The sequence below is a fragment of the Mobula hypostoma genome, chromosome 4 (assembly GCF_963921235.1).
Source record: "Mobula hypostoma chromosome 4, sMobHyp1.1, whole genome shotgun sequence".
In the NCBI taxonomy this organism is placed as follows: Eukaryota; Metazoa; Chordata; class Chondrichthyes; order Myliobatiformes; family Myliobatidae; genus Mobula; species Mobula hypostoma.
This window is the reverse complement of record NC_086100.1, coordinates 14179571-14205929: the sequence shown is the minus strand read 5'-3', so window position 1 is coordinate 14205929 and position 26359 is coordinate 14179571. Positions and strand designations below refer to the sequence as shown.

Here is a 26359-nt window from a genome sequence, read left to right as displayed (position 1 = left end):
ATTTCCAACCACTCCATGGTGCTTGTTTTTGTTGCTGTGCAGATGACATTCCAGATTGCAAGCGTCTCATGACCATTAAGTTTTCTTGAAGGAATGTTACTGGTGCAAGGCAGAAATAGCCAAGCCCGCCAGGGTACAGCAATTCCCGTAAGTATCACAGTGATGGTGACCAGATCATCCATTTTGGTTGAGGGATATGTTGATAAATTGGTCAGGAGAGCACAAAGAACACTTACTGTCATGGAATCTATTAGCTGGCTTAAAATGATTCAAAGGCGGGATCTACAGCACAACAAGATCACCTTGGAAAGTCACTTTATGAGTTGAGGGTAACTTTAATGGTACAGGTATTAATGTAGATAGGTCAGTATAGACACAGTGGGCCGAAAGGGTCAAGGAGCAAAATTTGAACCTGGCTCGGAAACAGAGTGCTCACAACTAATGGAGCCACAGCTGAGGAGGGAGAGGAGTGTCACAGAGTGACAGTCGTACGGCACAGAAACAGGCCCTTTGGCCCATCGACTCAATGCCGACCATTTTCCCCATCTACATGAAGCCCATTCATCAATATTCAGACCATATCTCACTGCACCTTGATGACACACACAAAATGCTGGAGGATCTCAGCAGGTCAGGCAACATCTATGGAAATGAATAAACAGGCAACGCTTCAGGCCGAGGCCCTTCTTCAGGACTGGAATGGAAGGGGAAAATGCTGGAATGAAAAGGGTGAGGAGGGAGGATAGCTAGAGGGCGATAAGTGAAGCCTGGTGGGTGAGGAAAGTAAAGAGATGGAGAGGAAGGAATCTGATAAAAGACGAGAGTAGATCATGGGAGAACGGGAAGGAGGAGAGAACCCAGGGTGAAGTGATAGGCAGGTGAGAAGAGGTAAGGGGCCAGAGTGAGGAGTAGAAGAAGAGGGGAGGGGGAGGGAATTTTTTCCCTCTACACCCTGCCTCTTTAAATGCCTGTCTAAGGTGCCTGTGAAACATAGAATCTAATTCCACCGTCATCTCCTCAGGCAGGAAATTTTGTTGGTTCTACTATCAGCAGTGATACTGTCCCCATACAGAACCTTCAAGTTACAAAGACAGCCCCTTTGCCCCAACTTTTCCTGGCCAACACAACTGCTTACCTGACCTAGTCCCATTTGTCAGCTTTTAGACCATATTCTTCTCAATCATTCCAACCCTTGTACCTGTCCAGCTATCTTATAAACAGTCAGATTTCAAAGTTCAAGTTAATTTACTATCAAAGTACGTATATGTCACCATGTACAACCCTGAGTTACATTTTCTTGAGGAAATAAACCAGTTGTTTGGAATCAAATGACCTTGTCTGGTGTCTCAGGGCTGGGTGTGCTGCCACAGTGCCCCCAAAAGAGATGGTTGTTGACTTCAGGGGGACACGGAGCGACCACTCTCCGCTGAACATTGACGACTCCTCTGTAGAGATCGTTAAGAGCACCAAATTTTTTGGTGTTCACCTGGCGGAGAATCTCACCTGGTCCCTCAACACCAGCTCCATAGCAAAGAAAGCCCAGCAGCGTCTCTACTTTCTGCGGAGGCTGAGGAAAGTCCATCTTCCACCCCTCATCTTCACCACATTCTACAGAGGTTGTATTGAGAGCATCCTGAGCAGCTGCATCACGGCCTGGTTCAGGAATTGCACCATCTCGGATCGCAAGACCCTGCAGCGGATAGTGAGGTCAGCTGAGAAGATCGTCGCGGTCTCTTTTCCCGCTATTACCGACATTTACACCACACGCTGCATCTGTAAAGCCAACAGCATTATGAAGGACCCCATGCACCCCTCATACAAACTCTTCTCCCTCCTGCCATCCGGTAAAAGGCACTGAAGTATTCGGGCTCTCACGACCAGACTATGTAACAGTTTCTTCCCCCAAGCCATCAGACTCCTCAACACCAAGAGCCTGGACTGACACCAATCTACTGCCTTCTACTGTGCCTATTGTCTTGTTACTGTGTACTGTACCAGCAGCTATGGTCGAGATGACAATAAAAAGTAACTTGACTTGACTTGCCATCCCTGACACTTCTTCCCTGCTGCCTGTTCCACAATTATCCCGCGGTGCTCTGCTCTCACCTTTCCCAACATCCTTTGCTCCTGCCAGATTTACAAACTTGCCCTCTGCTCCACATTGACAAATATAGTACTGTGCAAAAATCTTAGCATCCTAAGACTTTGGCACAATACTGTAAATAGACAATAAATATCAAGGACATGAGATGAAGCGTCCTTGAAAGTGAGTCCATATGTTGTGGGAATAGTTCAGTGATGGGGCAAGTGAAGTTCAATGAAGTTATCCCCACTGGTTCAAGAGCCTGATGGTTGAGGGATAATAGCTGTTCCTGAAACCAGTAGTGTGAGGTCTGAGGCTTCTGTACCTTCTTCCTGATGGCAGCAGTGAGAAGAGAGCATGTCATAGGCTGTGAGCATCTCTGATGATCCTTGTGGCTTTCCTGCAAAAGTTCACTGTATAGATGTGCTCAAAAGGGGTGAGTCTTTTACCTATGCTGGATTAGGCTGTATTCACTACTTTTTGTAGGATTTTCTGTTCAACAGCTTTGGTGTTTCCATACCAAACCATGATGCAACCAGTCAATCTCATTCCACCGAGATGCAACACTGAGTGTCATAGGAAGTCATTCCTGCCTGTGGCCATCAAACTTTACAACTCCTCCCTTGGAGGGTCAGACACCCTGAGCCAATAGGCTGGTCCTGGACTTATTTTCTGGCATAATTTACATATTATTATTTAATTATTTATGGTTTTATATGGCTATATTTATACTCTGTTCTTGGTTGGTGCAACTGTAATGAAACCAAATTTCCCTCAGGATCAATGAAGTATGACTATGACTATGACTAATATACTCTTCGCCACACACCTATTGTAGTTTGTCAAAGTATTAGATGTCATGCTGAATCTTCACAAATTTCTGAGCAAGTAGAGACATTATCATGTTTTCTTCATAATTGTACTTTCATGCTGGGCCCAGCATCTACCACTTCTCTGGCAGCTCATTCTGTATGCCATAAAACCATAAGCGAGAGGATTCGAGTATAGGAGCAGGGAGGTACTACTGCAGTTGTACAAGGCCTTGGTGAGACCACACCTGGAGTATTGTGTGCAGTTTTGGTCCCCTAATCTGAGGAAAGACATCCTTGCCATAGAGGGAGTACAAAGAAGGTTCACCAGATTGATTCCTGGGATGGCAGGACTTTCATATGAAGAAAGACTGGATGAACTGGGCTTGTACTCGTTGGAATTTAGAAGATTGAGGGGGGATCTGATTGAAACGTATAAGATCCTAAAGGGATTGGACAGGCTAGATGCAGGAAGATTGTTCCCGATGTTGGGGAAGTCCAGAACGAGGGGCCACAGTGTGAGGATAGAGGGGAAGCCTTTTAGGACCGAGATTAGGAAAAACTTCTTCACACAGAGAGTGGTGAATCTGTGGAATTCTCTGTCACAGGAAACAGTTGAGGCCAGTTCATTAGCTATATTTAAGAGGGAGTTAGATATGGCCCTTGTGGCTACGGGGGTCAGGGGGTATGGAGGGAAGGCTGGGGCGGGGTTCTGAGTTGGAGGATCAGCCATGATCATAATAAATGGCGATGCAGGCTCGAAGGGCCGAATGGCCTACTCCTGCACCTATTTTCTATGTTTCTATAAGACATAGGGTCAGAATTAGGCCATTTGGCCCATCAGGTCTGCTCCACTGTTCCATCCTGACTAATTTATTATCCCTCTCAACTTCATTTTCCTGCCTTTTTCCTGTAACCTTTGACATCCTTACTCATGAAAAACCAATGAACTCCCATTTTAAGTATTCCCAATGACTTGGCCTCCTATGATTTCTCCATTTGCTTCCCACTTAGAAAATAGGGAGTAGAAGGAAGAGCTTATTCCTTCTACCAAATTGCATGACCGTGCACTTCCCTACACTATGATCTATCTGCCACTTCTTTGCCCATACACATTATCTATCTAGGATCTTCTGCAGACTCCCTGCTTCTTCAACACAACCTGCCCCTCCACCTATCTTTGTATCTTCTGCAAACTTGAGCACAAAGCCATCAATTCCTTCATCCAAATCATTGACATATAATGGGGAAAGAATTGGTCTCAACACCACTCTCTGTGTGAAAATCCTCCCCTGCAAATCCCCTATGTGTTTCCCCCTCACATTAAACCCATGTCCTCCAGTTGTAGACTCTTCTGTATAAGGGGAGAGGAATCTGTGACCTTATGCACCCCATTATGTTATGAAACTCTATAAGGTCACCCTTTAGCCCTCAGCTTCCTGCAGTCCAGGGAAAACAGTCCCTGTCTGTTCAGCTTCTTATATCTCAAGCCCTCCAGTCCTGGAAAGATTTTAAAATTGATGTGAATTAGTAAATGACTCTCATATGTATCGAGGTACAATGAAAAACTCTGTTCTGCATGTCATCAGTACATAACATTTCATTGCATTAGTGATCTGAGGTAGCACAAGGCAAAACAGTAACAGAATGCAGAACGATCAGGCATAAAGTAGGGTTTTAGACAGGGTGGCAGAGTGCAGATACATCCCTACCAAAGGAGGTTTAAGGTGCTCCTTTCCTCCACTACCTGTAGATCACCCTTGGGCAGGGTGTAGCACCTGCTTAGCCCCGCGATCAGGGCCACTTGAAGTCATGGGAGCAGGTGGCGGATGGTCGTATGAGCGGCTGGTGCACATCGCAAGTCCTGGTTTTGTGCCCAGCGACGCCAGGCAGGAAATCTCTGAAGAGTATTGTTAATGGCTGAGCTCACCGGACTTGTAAAGAAGAAGACAGTGGCAAACTATTTCTGTAGAAAAATTTTGCCACATGCCAAACGACGTGGCACATAATGATGATGATGACGAACAGGGTAAATGCAAGCAGGCTTTTCCCACTGAATTTGGGTGAGACTAGAGCTAGCTGTCATTGGTTAAGGGTGAAGGGAGAAATGTTTAAGAGGAACATGAGGGGGATCTTCATTCAGAGGATGGTGAGAGTGTGGAACAAGCTGGTGCACGTGGTGGATACGGGTTCAATTTCAACGTTTAAAAGAAACTCGGATAGGTACATGGATGTGAAGGGTATGGAGAGCTATGATCCCGGCGCAGGTCAATGGGACTAGGTAGCATAATAGTTCGGCACGGACTAGATGGGCCAAAAGTCCTGTTTCTGTGCTGTTGTGTTCTATGATTTGTGACTTGTTACAGATACAGAGAAAGAACAGTAAAGGTAGACTATAACGTGCAAGGCCACAGCGAAGAAGATCGTGAGTTCCAAAAGTCCATTTTATGGTACCAGAGAACTGTTCAACAGTCTTATAACAGCAGGGTAGAAGCTGTCCTTGAGTCTATGATACGTGCTTTCAAGACTTTGTATCTTCTGCCCGATGATAATCGACTATACCAGCGGCAAATGACACCGCTTGTCCGGGGACAGAACTAGAGTTGCCAGTGGCGAGTTATGTCCCGCCCAGAAACTGAACACTTGTCAATCATCCCTCCGCTTCCGTGTGCTAGTTAATAAAAGGGTTATTAACTGAAAACTTTAGAACTTCACAGTTTCTTAGGAGGAAATAATTTTACCCAATTTAAAGAGCGCAAAGGGGAATTGGTTTGCAGAAATAAAAATCCTTCCGGCTAAAAGGAGGGCCAGGAGTACAGGAGAATGAAGTGTTGAATGGTGGAGCAGTCGCGATGGGCTGAACGGCCTCATTACTGCTCCTTCTTTCCCCCAGCTTCTCTCGGCTGGAGTTTCGACAGAGTGGGGAAATGTAACTAATTAGCTCGGAGATCTCGGGGTTATTTCACAACCGCCAGAGAGCGAGATGAAATCTGATGCGAGCAATGTAATGTTACTCCGGCGAGAAGCTGAGGGAGCAGAAATAAAAAAAGGGAGGGGGCTTCCAAGGCCACGCCTGCCCCGTGACGCCACCCCACAGAAGCGCGGACAGGAGCGACATTAGATAGACGCATGTTGTGTTCTCTGTATGTCTGTGAGATCTTTCGGAGGGTATAGTGACTTTCAATGGAAGAGAGCAGAAGCAGCGAGAACAGGGAGAAACTTCTCGTTAACTCCCGCGCTTCTCTCTCCAATTATCCCCGGTGGATGTGATTCTTGACCTATCGTTGGGTATTTGGGAAGTCTGCAGTATGTGGTACGTAAAATTCATCTTGTTAAGGTAACTTTTGTGTCTCTCTCGAGTAACTTTGTATCACAAGGGACTGCGCGTGTGTAGTTTTCTGTCGTGACAGTCCTCGATTTTCTTGGCTGATCTGATTTTCGCCTGGCTGTTCTTGCGTTAATGGTGAATACGCGGCTCGGCAGGTTGCAATACGCCCCGATGTTAAACGAACTGCGTGCGGTTAAACAAAAAAAAATGTGACAATGAGAAAACATGTGTGTGGGTTGATGGAATGGGAGTGTCAGGCGAGCAGGCACATCTCCACTTTAGTGGAAGTCACTAAACTGGTGTTCCTGGTACTGTACTTGAGAGGGTGCGAGGAGAATTCGCAATCCCACCTCCCACTTCTCACGCGTGGCCCTCCAGGTTAGAAACCTTCAAGCTTTCTAGAGATAATAAACGTTCAAAGTTCCAAGTACATTCATTATCAAAGGACGTAGACAACGCTAAAATTCATTTTCCTTCGGGCGTTCACAGTGGATACAAAGAAACGCGATAGAATCAATGAAAAGCTTCGCACGGAGACATGCCAAACAGCCGATGTGCATAAAAAGATGTTTTGCAATTGTACAAACTGTGCAGTTATATGTGTTGGTTGAAAGGTAGCTGATCCTGAAGCTGGTGGTGTGGGTCCTGAGGCTCCTGTACCTCCCGCCCGATGTCGGTAGCGAGGAAACATCATGGTGTAGATGTAGGGGTCCTAGACGACACTGCTGTTTTCTCGGGGCAGGCTCGCTGTAGTGGTGTGGAGGGCTCTGTCAGAAAGGATGATGTCGTAATAGAGGGATTACAGAATTAATGAGGACTTTTGATGGAGTGAATGCTCAGGAGAACGTTTGGAGGAGGTGAAATCATGAAGGGCGTCAATACATTGAATGCTGACAGATCTGCTCCCGGGGAACTAAATACCAGAGGATTTAAATTTTGAGAGGGCAATTTAAATGGGAATTTGGCATCAGATTTCTGAACGGTCCACCAACCCACCAAATGTTCAAAGTAAAATTACGATCAAACTTCATATATTGTCACTTTCTTTTCATTTCATTTTCTTGCGGGCATACTCAATAAGTCCATGACAGAATCAATGAACAGCCGCACCGACAGGGCAGACAACCAGTCTGCAAAGGCAACACACTGCAAATACAAAAAGAAAGAAATAATAATAATAATAATAAGCAATAAATATCAAGAGCATGAGATGAAGAGTCCTTGAAAGTGAGTCAACGGGTTGTGGAAATAGTTCGGTGATGGGGTAAGTGAAGTTATCCCCTTTGGTTCAAGAGCCTGATGACTGAGGAGTAATATTACTGTTTCTGAACCTGGTGGTGTGAGTCCTGAGACACCCGGGACCTTCTTCCTGGTGACAGCAGTGAGAAGAGAGCATGAGCTGGGTGGTGGGGGTCCCTGATGATGGACGCTGCTTTGTGTAATTGTGCTCAATGGTGGGGAGGGATTTACCTGTGATGGACTGCACCATATCCACTGAATACAACCTCACTACTCCTCTTTGGCTCCATCCATCTATCTAACTATTGTTCTGAATAATTCAAAGCTCAAGGTAAATTTTATTTTCAGAGTACATGTATGTCACCACATAGGACCTTGAGATTCTTTTTTTCCTGTGGGCATACGCAGCAAATCTATAGAATAGAAACTGTAAATGGGATCAATGAAAGATCAAGTAGAGCGTAGAAGACGACAAACTGCAAATGCAATTATAAATAAATAGCAATAAATAACTAGAGCACGCAATAACAAGATAGAGTCCTTAAAGTAAGATCATTGGCTGTGGCAACTTCTCAACAGATGGGTAGGTGAGTGTAGTTATCCCCCTTTTTTTTCAAAAGCCAGAAGGCTGAGACATAGTAACTGTTCTTGAACCTGGTGGTGCAAGTCCTGAGGTTTCTGCACCTTATACCTGATGGCAGCCCGAGAAAAGAGCATGGCCTGAGTGGTGATATTCTTTGATGATGCATGCTGCTTTCCTATGACAGTGTTTCAAGTAGACTTTCTCAATGGTTGGGAGGGCTTTGCCCATGACTCACTGGGCCAAATCCACTCCCTTTTGTCAGATTTTCTACCGAAACGTATTGGTGTTCCCATACCAGGCCATAATGCAGCCAGTCAATACACTTTTTAATACACTTCTAAATAAATTTGTCAAAATTTTCAATGTCATGCTGAATCTCTGCAAACTTTCTTGGTTTGTTGGTAATTGCACTTGCCTGCTGGGCCCAGGACAGGCCCTCCCAAGTAATAACACCCAGGAATTTAAAATTACTGACCCCTTCCACCTCTGATGAGGACTCGTACCTCTGGTTTCTCTCTTCTGAAGTCTACAATCAGTCCCTATACATTGTTCTATCTCTCATTCTATCATTCTGTCTATCCTCCAATCCACCTATTTATGGGTGCTTCTATCCTTCCATCATTCTATCTATCAAGGATCATCTTTATTTGCCACTTACACGCCTGAGGAAGGGTCTCAGCCCGAAACATCAACTATTTACTCTTTTCCATAGATGCTTCCTGTGCTGCTGATTTCCTCCTATTCTGTGTGTGTTGAAAGGAAATTATAGACCTTCGTTAGTCCTGACAAAGGGTCTTGGCCTGAAACGTCGACTGCACCTCTTCCTAGAGATGCTGCCTGGCCTGCTGCGTTCACCAGCAACTTTGATGTGTGCTGCTTGAATTTCCAGCATCTGCAGAATTCCTCGTGTTCGCGCTCAATTATTGGGAAGATGTTAGAGTCAGTTGTTAAGGATGTGGTTTTTGCATTCTTGGTAAAATAGGCCAAAGTCAGCATAGTTTCCCTAAGTCAAAATCTTGCCTGACAAACCTGTTAGAATTCTTTGAGGAAATAACAAGCAGGACAGACAGACTCAGTGGATGGTGTGTACTTGGATTTTTGGAATGCATTTGACACGGTGCCGCACATGAGGTTGCTTAACAAGCTATGAGACCATGTTGTTACAGGAAAGGGTCTAACATGGATAAAGCAGCAGCGGATTGGCAGGAGGCAAAGAGTGGAAATAAAGGGAGCCTTTTCTCCTGGGTTGCCGGTGACGGGGTCGGTGATGGGACTGCTTCTTTTTACATGGTATGTCAACAATTTTGACGACAGATGGTTTGTGGCCAACTTTGTGGACGATATGAAGATGGGTGGAGGGGCTGTTGGTACTGAGGACGCAGCGAGGCTGCACCAGGACTTGGACAGATTAAGCAAAGAAGTGGCAGATGGAATACAGTGTGGTGAAGTGTTTGGTCATGCATTTTGGTAGAAGGAATACAAGCACAGACTATTTTCTAAATGGAGAGAAAATTCAAATATCAAAGGTGCAAAGGCATGCAGGATTCCCCAAAGGTTAACTTGCAGGTTGAGTCGGTGGTGAGGAAGGCAAACACAATGTTAGCTTTTCTTTTGAGAGGACTAGAATACAAAAGTAAAGATGTAATGCTGAGCAACACACACAAGATGCTGGAGGATCCCGGCAGTTTAGGCAGCATCTCGGGAAATGAATAGACAATCAACATTTTGGTTTGAAACCCTTCTTTAGGACTGAAAAGGAAGGGAGAAGACGCCAGAATAGAAAGGGAGGGGGAAGAGAAGGAGGATTGTTAGGTGATAGTTGAAGCCAGGTGGGTTGGAAAGATAAAGAGCTGGAGATGAAGGAACCCGATAGGAGAGAAGAGTGGGCTATAGGAGAAAGGGAAGGAGGAAGGGACCCAGGAGGAGGTGATAGGCAGGTGAGAAGAAGTAAAAGGACTGAGAGTCAAACAGAAGAAGAGGGGAGGGGTGAATATTTGTACCAGAAGGAGAAAGCAATCTTCAGGCAATGAGGTTGGAGGCTACCTAGATGGAATATAAGATGTTGCTCCTCCTCCCCAAGGGTGTCCTCATCTTGGCACAAGAGGTTGCAATAGATCAACACATCAGAATGAGATTGGAATCAGAATTAAAATGTTTGGCCACCCACCGGGAAGTCCTGCTTTTTGCTGATGGAGCACAGATGCTTGACGAAGCTGTCCCCCAGTTTATCACAAGTCTCACCACTGTAGAAGATGCTGTATCGGGAGCACCAGAGACAATAGACATGCCAGCATGTTTGCAGGTGAAGTGTTGCCTCACCTGGAAGGACTGTCTGTGGCCCTGAATGGAGGTGAAGGGGCAGGTGAATGGGCAGGTGTAGCAGAAAGGCTGCTTGCAGGGATAAGTGCTGGGAGGGAGTTTAGTGCAAAGAGACTGAGTAAAGAGAGTAGCATTTTTACAGGAGATGAGTGGGGAGAAGTATAGTTAGGATACCTGTAAGAATTGATAGGATTATAAAAGATAGACATTGCTTGGCAGTTTGCCTCCAGAGATGGAGAAGGAAAAATCAAGAAAGAGGAAGATGGTGTCTGAAGTGGACCAAGTGAATTTAAGGGCAGGGTTGAAGTTAGGGGCAAAATTGATGAAATTGATGAGCTCAGCATGGATACAGGAAGCAGCACCAATGCAGTTGTCAATGTAGTGGAGGAAGATTTGGGGAGTTGGGCTGTAATCTTGAGCCTTTATAACACACTGGGGGGCCTCACTTGAAGTATTTTAAGGAGTTTTGGGTTCCTTATTTGAGAAAGAATGCACTGACATTGTAGAGGGTTTAACGGAGGTTAACAAGAATGATTATGGGATTGAACGAATAATCGTGTGAAGAGTGATTGATAGCTGTGGACCTTTACTTGATGGAATTAAGGAACATTGGAGAGGATCTCATTGAAAGCTACCAAATAATTAACGGCCTTGATGGAGTGGATGTGGAAAGGATGTTTCTTATGGTGGGGGAGTCTAGGACCAGAAGGCACAGCATTAGAACAGAGGGACATCCATTTAGAATGGATCTGAGGAGGAATTTCTTTAGCCAGAGGTTGGTGACTCTGAATTCATGCCACAGACAGCTGTGGAAGCTAGGTCATTGGGTGTATTTAATGTCGAGGTTGATAGGTCCTTGATTAGTCAGGGCACTGTAAAAGCTTTTATAGATATGTGAAAAGAAAAAGATTGGTTAAGACAAATGTAGGTCCCCTACAGACAGAAACAGGTGAATTGATTATGGGGAGCAAGGACATGGCAGACCAATTGAATAATTACTTTGGTTCTGTCTTCACTAAGGAGGACATAAATAATCTTCCGGAAATAGTAGGGGACAGAGGGTCCAGTGAGATGGAGGAACTGAGTGAAATACATGTTAGTAGGGAAGTGGTGTTAGGAACTTGAAGGGATTAAAGGCAGATAAATCCCCAGGGCCAGATGGTCTGCATCCCAGAGTGCTTAAGGAAGTAGCCCAAGAAATAGTGGATGCATTAGTGACAATTTTTCAAAACTCTTTAGATTCTGGACTAGTTCCTGAGGATTGGAGGGTGGCTAATGTAACCCCACTTTTTAAAAAAGGAGGGAGAGAGCAACCAGAGAATTATAGACCGGTTAGCCTAACATCGGTGGTGGGGAAACTGCTAGAGTCAGTTATCAAAGATGTGATAACAGCACATTTGGAAAGCAGTGAAATCATCAGACGAAGTCAGCGTGGATTTGTGAAAGGAAAATCATGACTGACGAATCTCATAGAATTTTTTGAGGATGTAACTAGTAGAGTGGATAGGGGAGAACCGGTGGATGTGGTATATTTGGATTTTCAAAAGGCTTTTGACAAGGTCCCACACAGGAAATTAGTGTGCAAACTTAAAGCACACGGTATTGGGGGTAAGGTATTGATGTGGGTGGAGAATTGGTTGGCAGACAGGAAGCAAAGGGTGGGAATAAATGGGACCTTTTCAGAATGGCAGGCAGTGACTAGTGGGGTACTGTAAGGCTCAGTGCTGGGACCCCAGTTGTTTACAATATATATTAATGACTTGGATGAGGGAATTAAATGCAGCATCTCCAAGTTTGCGTATGACACGAAGCTGGGCGGCAGTGTTAGCTGTGAGGAGGATGCTAAGAGGATGCAGGGTGACTTGGATAGGTTAGGTGAGTGGGCAAGTTCATGGCAGATGCAATTTAATGTGGATAAATGTGAGGTTATCCACTTTGGTGGCAAAAACAGGAAAACAGATTATTATCTGAATGGTGGCCGATTAGGAAAAGGGGAGGTGCAACGAGACCTGGGTGTCATTATACACCAGTCATTGAAAGTAGGGATGCAGGTACAGCAGGCGGTGAAAAAGGCCAATGGTATGCTGGCATTTATAGCGAGAGGATTCGAGTACAGGAGCAGGGAGGTACTACTGCAGTTGTACAAGGCCTTGGTGAGACTACATCTGGAGTGTTGTGTGCAGTTTTGGTCCCCTAATCTGAGGAAAGACATCCTTGCCATAGAAGGAGTACAAAGAAGGTTCACCAGATTGATTCCTGGGATGGCAGGACTTTCATATGATGAAAGACTGGATGAACTAGGCTTATACTCGTTGGAATTTAGAAAATTGAGGGGGGATCTTGTTGAAAGGTATAAAATCCTAAAAGGATGGGACAGGCTAGATGCAGGAAGATTGTTCCCGATGTTGGGGAAATACAGAACGAGGGGTCACAGTTTGAGGATAAAGGGGAAGCCTTTTAGGACCGAGATTAGGAAAAACTTCTTCACACAGGAAACAGTTGAGGCCAGTTCATTGGCTATATTTAAGAGGGAGTTAGATATGACCCTTGTGGCTAAAGGAATCGGGGGTATGGAGGGAAGGCTGGTACAGGGTTCTGAGTTGGATAATCAGCCATGATCATACTGAATGGTGGTGCAGGCTCGAAGGGCCGAATGGCCTACTCCTGCACCTATTTTCTATGTTTCTATGAAAGGTTATGGAGAGAAGGCAGGACAATGGGGTTGATTAAAAAATGGCAGAGTAGACTCAATAGCTGAATAGCCTAATTCTGCTCCTATGTCTTGTAGTCTGTGTCTATTTATCTCTCTAACTATCCTGCTATCTCTCTATTTATCCTATGCATCCATTGATTGGAGTACTGTGCAGACACATCAGTAGTGTTCCCCCGCAGGTCCAATGAAGAGTTTCGATGGGAAACTCAGTCTCTAGGAGGATGATCCCAGTTACCGCAGATCGTAATCCGAGATTGAAACCTTATCTATTTAGAAGGATGAGAGGGGATCTGATTGAAACATATATTATTAAGGGATTGGACACGCTAGAGGCAGGAAACATGTTTCCGATGTTGGGGGAGTCCAGAACCAGAGGCCACAATTTGAGAATAAGGGGTAGGCCATTTAGAACAGAGTTGAGGAAAAACTTTTTCAGCCAGAGAGTTGTGGATCTGTGGAATACTCTGCTTCAGAAGGCAGTGGAGGCCAATTCTCTGGATGCTTTCATGAAAGAGTTGGATAGAGCTCTTAATAATAGGCGAGTCAAGGGATATGGGGAGAAGGCAGGAACGGGGTACTGAATTTGGATGATCGGCCATGATCACAGTAAATGGCGGTGCTGGCTCGAAGGGCCGGATGACCTACTCCTGCACCTATTGTCTCTATAAAAGAGAAGTACCACCTAGCGGAATAGTTTGAGTCAGAGTAAGAAGGCGTTGGCTTAAACAGGACTTCGGTGAGAACAGGCGGAGTCTAGGTAGGTTCATCCCTTATTTCTTATTCAACTCCAGAGAGGATAGGGGATATGTCTATAGAGCCTGTGTTCTGTTTGGGGTATTGGATGTGGGATTTCCATGAGACTCCCAGCCTCCCCGATGGCCACATTTGCACCCGGTGCATCAAGATGCAGCTTCTTAGAGACCATGTTAGGGAACTGAAGTTGCAGCTCGATGACCTTCGGCTTGTTAGGGAAAGTGAAGCAGTGATGGACAGGAGCTCGAGAGAGATAGTCACTCCTAGGCTCCAGGAGACAGATTAATAGGTGACTGTCAGGAGAGAGAAGGGGGAATGTCAGATAGTGGAGACACCCCTGTGGCCATTCCCTCAACAATAAGTAGTCAATTTTGAGTACTATTGGGAGGGATGACTTAGCTGGGAGAAGCGACAGTGGCTGTACCTCTGGCATTGAGTCTGACCCTATGGCTCAGAAGGGTCAGGAACCGAAGGGGATGGCAGCAGTAATAGGGACTCTATAGTCAGGGGGACAGATAAGTGATTCTGGGGATGCAAAAAGGAAACACGGATGGTAGTTTGCTTCCTGGATGCCAGGGTCTGAGATGTTTCTGGATGTGTCCACAATATCCTGAAAAGGGAGGGTGAGCAGCCAGAAGTTGTGGTACATATTGGTACCAACGACTTAAGAAGGAAAAGAGAGGAGGTCCTGAAAAAAGAATATAGGAAGTTAGGAAAGAAGCTGAGAAGCAGGACCTTAAGGGTGGTAATCTCGGGATTGCTGCCTGTGCCACGCAACAGTGAGCACAGAAACAGAATGGGGTGTTGGAGGTATAATTTGTGCATCTGTGTTGATCATCCCATCCTTGACTAAGCTGTTCCACCGTGAACACGATCTGTTATGAGACAACATAATGCTTTCAGGTCAGGTCTTGCATAGCACACACCTCGGCCGCACCGCTCAGGTGTGTTTCTGGGGTACAGGGGCTAGCGACCCTTGTGCCTGTTTTGTGTTCTACCGCTGAGCAGCAGTGAACCATCTGACTGGCCTATCAGAGTTGTCTTTGGGAACTAGTTGACTTGATCAGCATTTCTGATCTGGCTATTGTTCATGATTGCACTTAATATATAAAAAAAATAAAGAATGGGGTGACAGATAAACACATGGCTGAAGAGTTGGAGCAAGGGGCAGGGATTTAGATTTCTGGATAATTGGGACCTCTTCTGGGGCAGGTGGGACCTGTACAAAAGGGACGGGCTGCACTTGAATCTGAGGGGGACCAATATCTTTGCGGGCAGATTTACTAGAGCTGTTGGGAGTGGTTTAAACTAATATGACAGGAGGTTGGGAACCAGGATGATGGAGCTGAGGATGAACCAGCGGGTTTACAAGTAGATGTTGGATGTAACATGAATGTGAGGAAGGACTAGTCAATGATTGGGTACAAATACAGACAAAACAAGGAGATAAGTTGTACCACAGAGACAAAATTCAAAAGGGTGAAGAATGCAGGACTGAAGGTGCTGTATTTAAATGCGCATGGCATTCGGAATAAGGTGGACGAACTCGCGGAGCAATTAGAGATTGGTTAGTATAACATTGTGGGGATCACTGAGTCGTGGCTGAAAGAAGGCCATATCTGGGAGTTTAACATCAAAGGATATACTATGTATCAAAAGGACAGGCAGGAAGGCATGAGCAGTGGTGTGGCTCTGTTGGGAAGAGATAAAATTACATCTTTTGAAAGATGTGACATAGAGTCAGAAAATGCTGAATCTTTGTTGGTGAAATTAAGAAATTGCAAAGGCAAAAAAAAACCATTATTGGAGCTGGAAAAGGCATGTAATAAGGGTAATTGTAATGGGGCCTTCAAGATGCAAGGGGATTGGGAAAATCAGGTTGGTGTCGGATTGCAAGAGAGGGAATTTGTTGAATGCCCATGAAATGGCTTTTTGAAGCAGCTTGTGCTTGAGCCTACTCTGGGAAAAGCTGCCTTAGACTGGATGTTGTGTAATAACCCAGATCATATTAGGGAGCATAACATAAGAAAACCCTTAGCAGGCAGTGATCATAATATGATTGAACTCATACTGCACTTTGAGAGGGAGAAGCATAACTCAAATGTATCAGTACTGCAATGGAATAAAGGGAATTACAGAGGCACGAGAGAGGAGCTTCCCAGGTGGATTGGAGGAGGATACTGGCAGGGATGACAGCAGAGCAGAGATGGCTGAAGATTCTGGGAATATTTCACAAGTCACATGATAGATACAGTATATCCCACAGAGGAAGAAGTTGTCAAATGGCAGGGGTAGGCAACCATGGCTGACAAGGGAAGTTAAGGACTGCAAATAAGCCAAGGAAAGGGCATTTTAGGTAACAAAAGTGAGTGGGATGTTGGATGATTGAGAAGCTTTTAAAGTCCAATAAAAAGCAACTTAAAAAGCTATAAGAGGGGAAAAGACAAAATATGAGGGCAGACTAACCAATAATATAAAGCAGGATACCAAAAGTTTTTTTCAGTTACCTAAAGAGTAAAAGGGAGGTGAGAGTTGATATTGGACCACTGGAAAATGATGCTGGTTAGGTAGTAATGGGGGAAGAAATGGCAGATGAACTTAATGGGTACTTTGCATCTGTCTTCACTGTGGAGGACACTAGCAGTATGCCAGAGGTCTGTGAGTGTCAAGGAGCAGGAGTGAGTGCCATTGCTATTACGAAGGAAAAAGTGCTATCAAACTCAAAGGCCTTTAAGGTGGATAAGTCACCTGGGCCTGATGGACTACATCCCAGAATCCTAAGAGAGGATGCTGAAGAGATAACAGATGCATTGGTCATGATCTTTCAAGAATCACTTGACTCTGGCATGGTCCTGAAGGGCTGGAAGATTGCAAATATCACTGCACTTTTAAGAAGGGAGGAAGGCAAAAAAGAGATATTTTAGGCCAGGTAGCCTAACCTCAGTGGCTGGGAAAGTATTGGAGTCTATTATTAAGGATGAGGTTTTGGGGTACAGTTGAAGTCAGAAGTTTACATACACCTTAGCCAAATACATTTAAACTCAGTTTTTCCACAATTCCTGACATTTAATCCTAGAAAACATTCCCTGTCTTAGGTCAGTTAGGATCACTACTTTATTTTAAGAATGTGAAATGTTAGAATAATAGTAGAGAGAATGATTTATTTCAGCTTTTATTTCTTTCATCACTTTTCCAGTGGGTCAGAAGTTTACATACACTTTGTTAGTATTTGGTAGCATTGCCTTTAAATTGTTTAACTTGGGTCAAACGTTTTGGGTTGCCTTCCACAAGCTTCTCACAATAAGTTGCTGGAATTTTGTTCCATTCCTCCAGACAGAACTGGTGTAACTGAGTCTGGTTTGTAGACCTCCTTGCTCGCACACGCTTTTTCAGTTCTGCCCACAAATTTTCTATCGGATTGAGGTCAGGGCTTTGTGATGGCCACTCCACTACCTTGACTTTGTTGTCCTTAAGCAATTTTGCTGCAACTTTGGAGGTATGCTTGGGGTCATTGTCCATTTGGAAGACCCATTTGCGACCGAGCTTTAACTTCCTGGCTGATGTTTTTAGATGTTGCTTCAATATATCCACATAATATTCCTTCCTCATGATGCTATCTATTTTGTGAAGTGCACCAGTCCCTCCTGCAGCAAAGCACCCCCACAACATGATGCTGCCACCTCCATGCTTCACGGTTGGGATGGTGTTCTTCGGCTTGCAAGCCTCACCCTTTTTCCTCCAAACATAACGATGGTCATTATGGCCAAATAGTTCAATATTTGTTTCATCAGACCAGAGGACATTTCTCCAAAAAGTAAGATCTTTGTCCCCGTGTGCACTTGCAAACTGTAGTCTGGCTTTTTTATGGTGGTATTGGAGCAGTGGCTTCTTCCCTGCTGAGCAGCCTTTCAGGTTGTGTCAATATAGGACTCATTTTTCTTTGGAAATAGATACTTGTCTACCTGTTTCCTCCAGCATCTTCACAAGGTCCTTTGCTGTTGTTCTGGGATTGATTTGCACTTCTCGCGCCAAAGTATGTTCATCTCTAGGAGACAGAATGCGTCTTCTTCCTGAGTGGTATGACGGCTGTGTGGTCCCATGGTGTTTATACTTGTGTACTATTGTTTGTACAGATAAACGTGGTACCTTCAAGCGTTTGGAAATTGCTCCCAAGGATGAACCAGACTTGACATCATTTTCTGACCTCAATCCAATAGAAAATTTGTGGGCAGAACTGAAAAAGTGTGTTCAAGCAAGGAAGCCTACAAACCTGACTCAGTTACACCAGTTCTGTCTGGAGGAATGGAACAAAATTCCAGCAACTTACTGTGAGAAGCTTGTGGAAGGCTACCCAAAATGTTTGACCCAAGATAAACAATTTAAAGGCAATGCTACCAAATACTAACAAAGTGTATGTAAACTTCTGACCCACTAGGAAAGTGATGAAAGAAATAAAAGCCGAAGTAAATCATTCTCTCTACTATTATTCTGACATTTCACATTCATAAAATAAAGTAGTGATCCTAACTGACCTAAGACAGGGAATGTTTTCTAGGATTAAATGTCAGGAATTGTGAAAAACTGAGTTATTTGGCTAAGGTGTATGTAAACTTCTGACTTTAACTGTAATTGGAGACTAATGATAAAAAAAGTCAAAGTCAGTATGGTTCCTGTAAAGGAAAATCTTGCCTGACAAATCAGTTCTTTGAGGAAGTAGCAAGCAGGGTGGACAAAGGAGAGGCAGTAGAACCATAGAACCATAGAAACTACAGCACAGAAACAGGCCTTTTGGCCCTTCTTGGCTGTGCCGAACCATTTTCTGCCTAGTTCCACTGACCTGCACACGGACCATATCCCTCCATACACCTCCCATCCATGTATTGGACAGATGTCATTTACTTGGATTTTCAGAAGGTGTTTGATAAGGTGCCAGACATGAGGCTGCTTAACAAGATAAAATCCTATGGAGTTACAGGAAAGATACTGACATGGATAATGGAATGGCTGATGGGCAGGAGACAGCGAGTGGGAATAAAAGGGGCCTTTTCTGCTTGGCTACCGGTGACTAGTGTGTTCCTCAGGGGTCAGTATTGGGACTGCTGCTTTTGACATTGTTTGTCAGTGATCTAGATAATAGAATTAATGGCCTTGTGGCAAAGTTTGCGGATGATACGTAGATAGGTGGAGGGGTAGGTATTGCTGAGGAAGCAAGGTGATTGTAGCAGGACAGACAAATCGGAAGAATAGGCAAAAAAGTGGCAGATGTAATACAGTGTTGGGAAATGTATGATAATGCATTTTGGTAAAAGGAACAATAGTGCGGATTATTATCTAAATGGGGAGAAGTCAGAAACATTAGAGGTGCAAAGAGACTTGGGAGTCCTTGTGCAAGACACTCAGAAGGTTAATTTACAGGTTGAGTCTGTGGTAAAGAAGGCAAATGCAATGTTGGCATGTTGGCAATGTTGCCATGGTCCTGAAAAACGTTGTCTCATTTTCACTGTGTAACGTACCAGCAGTTATGGTCGAAATGACAATAAAGGTGACTTGACTTGATTTGACTTATTTCAAGGGGAAAAGAATACAAAAGCAAGGAGATAGTGCTGAGCTTTTATAAGACATTGGTCAGGCCGCACTTTTGTCAACAGCTTTGGGTTCCATACCTCAGAAAAGAAGTTGCTTGTTTCCTGATTGATCAGGGCATCAAAGGATATGGTGAGAAGGCAGGTGTATGGGGTTGCGTGGGATCCGGGATCAGCCATGATGGAGTGGCAGAGTAAACTCAATGGGCTGAATGGCCTAATTCTGCACCTGTGTCTCATGGTAGTGGAAGCAGGTACATTGGCAATATTTACCAGACACCTTGACAAGTACATGGATAGGAAAGGTTCAGAGGGATATGGATCAAAGGTGGGCAAGTTGCTGTACTAGGTGCTGAAGTTTAGGTGCACTCATCCAGAACCATAAGCTAACTCAGATGGGCACCTGAGCCCATGAAAGGGTGGCATATGAGGAGCATCTGATCGCTCTGGACTTGTACTTACTGGAGTTTAAGAGAACGGTGGAGGGAGTGATCTCATTGAAACCTATTGAATATTGAAAGGCCTAGGTAGACTGGATATGGAGAGGATGTTTCCTTTGGTGGGGGAGTCTATGACCAGAGCGTACAGCCTCAGAACATAAAGATGTCTCTTTAGAACAGAGGGCATGTCATTGGGTATATTTAAAGTAGAGTTCGATAGATTCTTGACTAGTCCAGGTGTCAAAGGTTATGGGCTGAAGGCAGTATGATTCTAAAGTGATGGCCATTCATTTCCAGGGACAAAGAGGATAATTTTCTAGACAAGCCCAGTGGTGAATAGAGTCACAGAATAACACAGCATGGAAATGGGTTCTTTGGGCAATCTAATTCATGTTGACCACAGCATCACATGCACCCCCCCACCCCCAGTTAGTCTCAGAGTCTCAGTTGTCTATGCTTATCCCATAAACATTAGATTATCATGTCCATACTCGTGTACCTATCAGCATAATTCCATGCCCTCACATTAGGTCCTGCACCTTCTCTATCATAGAGATTCAGGTACTTCTCCAGATGTTTCCCAGATGCTGTGAGAGTTCCTACCTCCACCACCTCATCATGCAGCATGTTCCAGATTCCGATCCCTCTCCCTCAGATTCCTCAGAGTCTTCAACACCCGAACCATGGAAAAAAGATACTTAGTAAAAAGATGCAAGATATTCTGTGGGTGCTGGAAATCTGGAGCAACACACAAAATGCTGGAGGAACCCAGCAGGTCAAACAGCATCTATGGTGGGAAGTGGACAGTTGACGTTTGGGTCGAAACTCTTCATCTGTGGTTCTCAATCCAAAATGCTGACCGCTCATTTACTTCCATAGATCCACAGATGGGCTCAAGTCAGAATCAGAATCTGGTTTATTATCACCGGCATGTGACGTGAAATTTGTTAACTTAGCAGCAGCAGTTTAACGCAATACATAATATAGAAGGGAAAAAAAAGTAAATCAATTACAGTATACGTGTGTTCAATAGATTAAAAATCGTGCAAAAAAAACAGAAGTACTATATATTAAAAGAAGTGAGGTAGTGTCCAACTGTTCAATGTCCATTTAGGAATCAGATGGCAGAGGGGAAGAAGCTGTTCCTGAATCGCTGAGTGTGTCGCTTCAGGCTTCTGTACCTCCTATATGATGGTAACAGTGGGAAAAGGGCATGCCCTGGGTGCTGGAGGTCCTTAATAATGGACGCTGCCTTTCTGAGACACTGCTCCTTGAAGATGTCCCAGGTACTTTGTAGGCTAGTACCCAAGATGGAGCCGACTAAACCTACAACCCTCTGCAGCTTGATTGCTGATCTAGGAGCAGGGAATGTGGCCCACAGATCCATAACTGTGAGTGTGAATCCCACCCTGACAGCTGTTGGATTCAGGTTTCATTTAAATCCAATAAAATAAAACCAGGATTTAACAGGAAACAAGAAGCTACTCTCAGTAACAATGACCAGAGAAATTCGGGATTGCCTTAAAACCCATCTGGTTAGAACATTGAACAGTAGAGCACAGGAACAGGCCCATCGACCCACAATGCTTGTACCAAACATTATATCAAATTAAATTAAATCTCTTCTGCCTGCAAATAATCAATATCTCTCCATTCCCTGGTTGTTCATGAGCCTGTCTAACAACTATTGTACCTGCTTCCATCACCATTGGCATCCTTTTCCAGGCACCCATAAAGCTATAAGACATAGATTATTTAGGTTATTTGGCCTATTGAGTCCATCGTGGCTGATTCATTATCCCCTTCAACCCCATTCACCTGTGTTCTCCCCGTAACCTTTGACACCCTCACTAATCACGGAAATATCACCCTCCACGTTAAATATTCTAATGACTTTGCCTCTGCAGCTGTCTGTCATCATGAATTCCACAGATTCACCAGTCTCTGGATAAAGAAATTTCTCCTCATCTCTGTTCTAAAGGAATGTCCTTCTATTCTGAGGCTGTGCCCTCTGTTCTAAGACTCCCCCACTACAAGAGACATGCACTTTATCTAGGCCTTTCAATATTTGATAGGGTTCAATGAAATGCCCCTTCGTTCCTCTAACCTCCAGCGAGTACAGGCCTGGAGCTGTCGTGTGTCCTCATGTGTTAACCCTTTCATTCTTGGGATCATTCTTAGCAACTTCATCTGGGCCCTGTGCAATGCCAGCACATCCTTTCTTAGATAAGGGGCATTTAGATAAGATCCTCCTCTCTGTTCAAAAGGGATGCCTTTCTGTTCTGAAGCTGTGCCTTCTGGTTCTAGATGCCCCCACGTTAAAGAAGAAACAAAAAGCTAATCTCAGTCACAATGTCCAAAGAATTAACGGTTTGTTTTAAAGCCCATCTGCTGAGAACATAGAATACTACAGAACAGAAACAGGCCCTTTGGCCCACAATGATTGTGCTGAACACAAAGTCAAATTAAATCCCTTCTGTCTGCACATGATCCATATCCTGCCCTTTCCTGCACATTCACGTGTCTAACAGCCTCTTAAACACCACCATCCTATCTGCTTTCACCACCACCACCCCTAGCAGCCCGTTCCAGGCACCTACTACTCTCAGTGTTTTTTTAAAAAAAACTTGCCCCACTCATCTCCTTAGAACTTTCCCATTTTTTTTCTTCTATCTTAAATGCATGTCCTTTTGTACTTGACATTTCTACCCTTGGAAATAGGTGACAGGGTGGAGATACGTCTCTACCAAAGGAGGTATCAGGCACTTCTTCCCTCTGCTAGCTCGCAGGTCACCCTTGGGCAAGGTGTAGCACCTGCTTCGATCCCCGATCAGGGTCATGTGAAACCATAGGAGCAGGTGGTGGATGGTTGTATGAGCAGCTGGTACACATCACAAGTTCATGTTATGTGACCACTGATGCCAGGCAGACGATCTCTGAAGAGTATTGATAATGGCTGGGGTTGCCCATCTTGTAAAGACACTGCCCAAAAGAATGCAAGGGCAAACCACTTCTGTAGAAAGATTTGCCAAGGACAATCACGGTCAATGTCATACGACACAGCACATAATGATGAAGACCCTTGCAAAGAGATTCTGATGGGTTCATGAATGTAAAACCAGAAAATTCTGGAAACACTCAGCAGGTCAGGCAGCATCTGTGTGAGGAGAAACCAAGCTCTGACAAAAGATGTTGGCTGTGAAATGTTGACTGTTCTTAATCCCGACTATCTCCAATACAAGATTTTTTTATTATGTTAATATTATTTTGTGTAATATATGTATTGTGTTTTGCACCTTGGTCCCAGAGGAACTTTGTTTCATTTAGCTGAATACATGTGTACAGTTGAATGACAATAAACTTGAACTCAAACCACTTTCTCTGGCTGCTTGTTCCATATATTCACCTCCCTCAATATGAGGCCCCTCAAATCCCTTTTAAGTCTTTCCCATCTCGCCCTAAACCCATGTCCCCTAGTTATGGACTCTCCTACCTTGGGGATTGACTGTTACTGTCGCCTTATCTGTGTCCCTGATAGTTTAAACATTCCTGTAAGGACGCACTTCATTTTCTTCCAGACCCATTGGTTATTTATTGTTTGCTCAGTTCAGGGACAAATGGGGATGGGCAATATATACTGAGACGGTGAATGACATCCACATCCAGTGAATCAATAAAGACAAGGACATTTATTATTCATTGTATTTCCGTATTGCCTTCCAGTATTGGCAGCGGGCAAGAATTTATGAATGGGATCATTGAGATTTCTCTTGTGCTGTGCAGTAGGTCTTTATCCAGTTCACAGGACATCGAACAGTACAACACAGGAACAGGCCCTTCAGCCCACAATGTTGTGCTGAACCAGCTGAAAAGTAAATCAACCCCCCCCACCAAAAACTAACCCCTCCTACCTATAGAATATCTATATTCCTCTATGAACTTCACATCCATGTGCCTACCCAAACTTCTCTTTAATGTATTTGCCTCTACCACCATACCAGGCAGTGCATCTTGTGCATTCCCAACTCTCTGAGTATAAAACTTAGCCCTCGCATCTCCCTTGAACCTACCCCCTCTCACCTTCAATGCATGCCCACTGGTATTAGACATTTCTACCCTGGGAAACGGATACTCGCTGCCTACTCTATCTATGTCTCTCATAATCTTGTAAACCTCTATCTGATCTCCCCTTAGCCTCTGCCGCTCCAGAGGAAACAACCCAAGTTTATCCAGCTTCTTGTGATAACAATTGTCCTCTAAACCAGGCAGCATCCTGGCAAACCTCTTCTGTACCCTCTCCAAAGCCTCAACATCCTTCCTGGAGAGGGGCAACCAGAACGGTACGTAATACTCCATGGGCCATGGAATAGTATAGCGCAGGAAACGCTTCTTTGGCCCACAGTGTCTGTGCTGAGACTAAAAGTCATCTGCCTGCACATAATCCATCTGCCTATATTTCCTGTGTCTGACAGCCGCTTGAAAGTCTCAAGCACTACCCCTGGCAGCCCATTCCAAGCACCTGCCACATTCTTTGTGAAAAACTTGCCTTGTGCATCTTTAAAGTTTCCTCTTCTCACCTTAAATCTGTGTCCTCTAGTACTGGACATTACTGCACTGGGTAAAAGATATTCTGGCTGTCCACCTATGTCTCATATAATTTTATAAAATCATCTCTCCCCTCAACCACTGATGCTCCAGAGGATGCAACTCAAGTTTGTCCAAGCCCTCCTTGTAGTCCAAAACCCTCTAATCCACAAGGCATTCAGGTAAACCCCTCCTTTTACTAGGCTTTTTCTATGGCTTCCACATCTATCCTGTATTGGGATGACCTGAGTTCCACATAATATTCAGTATGTCCCTTTTCTCCCTCCCTGTCTTTTTTAAATGCACCGTCGAAAGCATTGTATCCAGATGCATCACAGTTTGGGACGGCAACTGCTCTGTCCAAGACTGCAAGAAACTACAGAGATTTGTGGGCACAGCTCAGCACGTCACAGAAACCAGTCTACTTTCCATAGACTCTGTCTACACCTTCTACTGCCTTGGATAAGCAGAAAACATAATCAATGACCCCACTCACTGGTCACTCTCTCTCCTCCCCATCTCTCCATGTGGCAGAAGGTAAAAAAAACTTGAAAGTCAGCTGCTGATTGTATCTTGTGCCTCTTGTTGAGATGCAGCATAGAATAAGCCCTTCCGACTCTCCAAGACAGACCACATAGCAACCCACCAAATAATCCCTAGCCTAAACCAGAGGACAATTTACAATGACCAATTAACCTAGCAACTCGTACGTCTTTAGACTGTGGGAGGAAATTGGAGGAAATTTACGTGGTTACGGGGAGAACATACAAACTCCTTACAGGCAGTGGCGGGACTTGAACCCAGGTTGCTGGTACCATAAAGCGTTGCGCTACCCCGTGCCGTGCCACCCCGTGCAGTGCACTTTCTGTTGAACGGTAACTAACACTTCATGTATATTCTGCACTCTGTTATTGCGTTTCCCTTCATGCTTGTGTTTCGAAATGATCTGTGCAGATGCCGGTAGTGTAGCGGTTAGCACAACGTTTTATAGTACAGGCGACGCAGGTTCAATTCTCACCGCTGCCTGTAAGGAGTTTGTGTGTTCTCCCCCTGACCACGTGGGTTTCCTCCAGCTGTTCCGGTATCCTCCCTCCACCCAAAAACCTACCGGTTGGTAGGTTAATTCATCATTGTAAATTGTCCCGTGATTAGGCTAGCTTTAAATTGGTAAATTGCTCTGTGGCATGGCTCAAAGGGCCATCAAGTAAATAAATAAAAAGAACAAAGATTTTCACTGTATCTCAGTACTTTGTGACATCAATAAAACATTTAGCAGTTCTCCAGGAACGATCTAACCAGTTCTGTTAGCGTGAAAGGATTTGACACTCAGTCGCTGTCAGCAGCCCAGCCTCCAAATTTTGCACTTTCTTGGATGTAGCGGCGCCACGGTTCATTTCATTGTCAAATTGTGCATGTACAGTACAGCTCTGAGATTCATCTTCTCCAGATGGCGATGAAATGCAGAAAAAAAATCATGAGGGTCGTTGAAAGAAAAGGCATCAAACCACCCCCCCCACGTGAAAAGGAAAAAGGAACAAAACTCATAAGCCCTAATCCTCCCCGCTCCTTCCATCGCACAAAATCTAACAGATCACCCACACAGAAAACAGCGGCTAGAACATCAAATCCCACACCCCCCCAAATCCCCCTTGCAAAAGAAACAACAATACCATCAAACCCCTAGCCCCCTCCCTCGCCAAAGAAACAGTGGCAATAGCATCAAACCCCCACCACCTCAGCTTGCTCCTGAGAGGTTTGGCTGCATGGAACTGTAGTAGGTGTTGTGATGCTATTACAGTGCAAGTGACCCAGGTACAATTCCTGCCATGTTTCCTAAGGAGTTTGTAGGTTTTTCGTGTGATTGTGTGGGTTTCCTCTGGGTGCTCCGGTTTCCTCCCACATTCCAAAGATATTGGAGTAAGTAGG

The 26359-nt window shown here is 44.6% G+C and overlaps 1 protein-coding gene across 3 annotated transcripts in view; it reads left to right on the top strand.

Moving 5' to 3' along the window:
- Positions 1-5682: 5682 nt before the first annotated feature.
- LOC134345133 (P2Y purinoceptor 1-like) overlaps positions 5683-26359 on the top strand; it is an 83420-nt gene continuing 62743 nt past the window's right edge. Inside the window, exons 1-3 of one of the 3 annotated variants that reach the window (XR_010017615.1) lie at positions 5690-6205; positions 9209-9332; positions 17961-24550. The gene's annotated coding sequence lies outside the window, so the exon portion shown is untranslated. Of the gene's footprint in view, positions 6206-9208; positions 9333-17960; positions 24551-26359 lie in introns of those variants that run through there. The other 2 variants (XM_063045317.1, XM_063045318.1) reach the window with 2 other exon arrangements.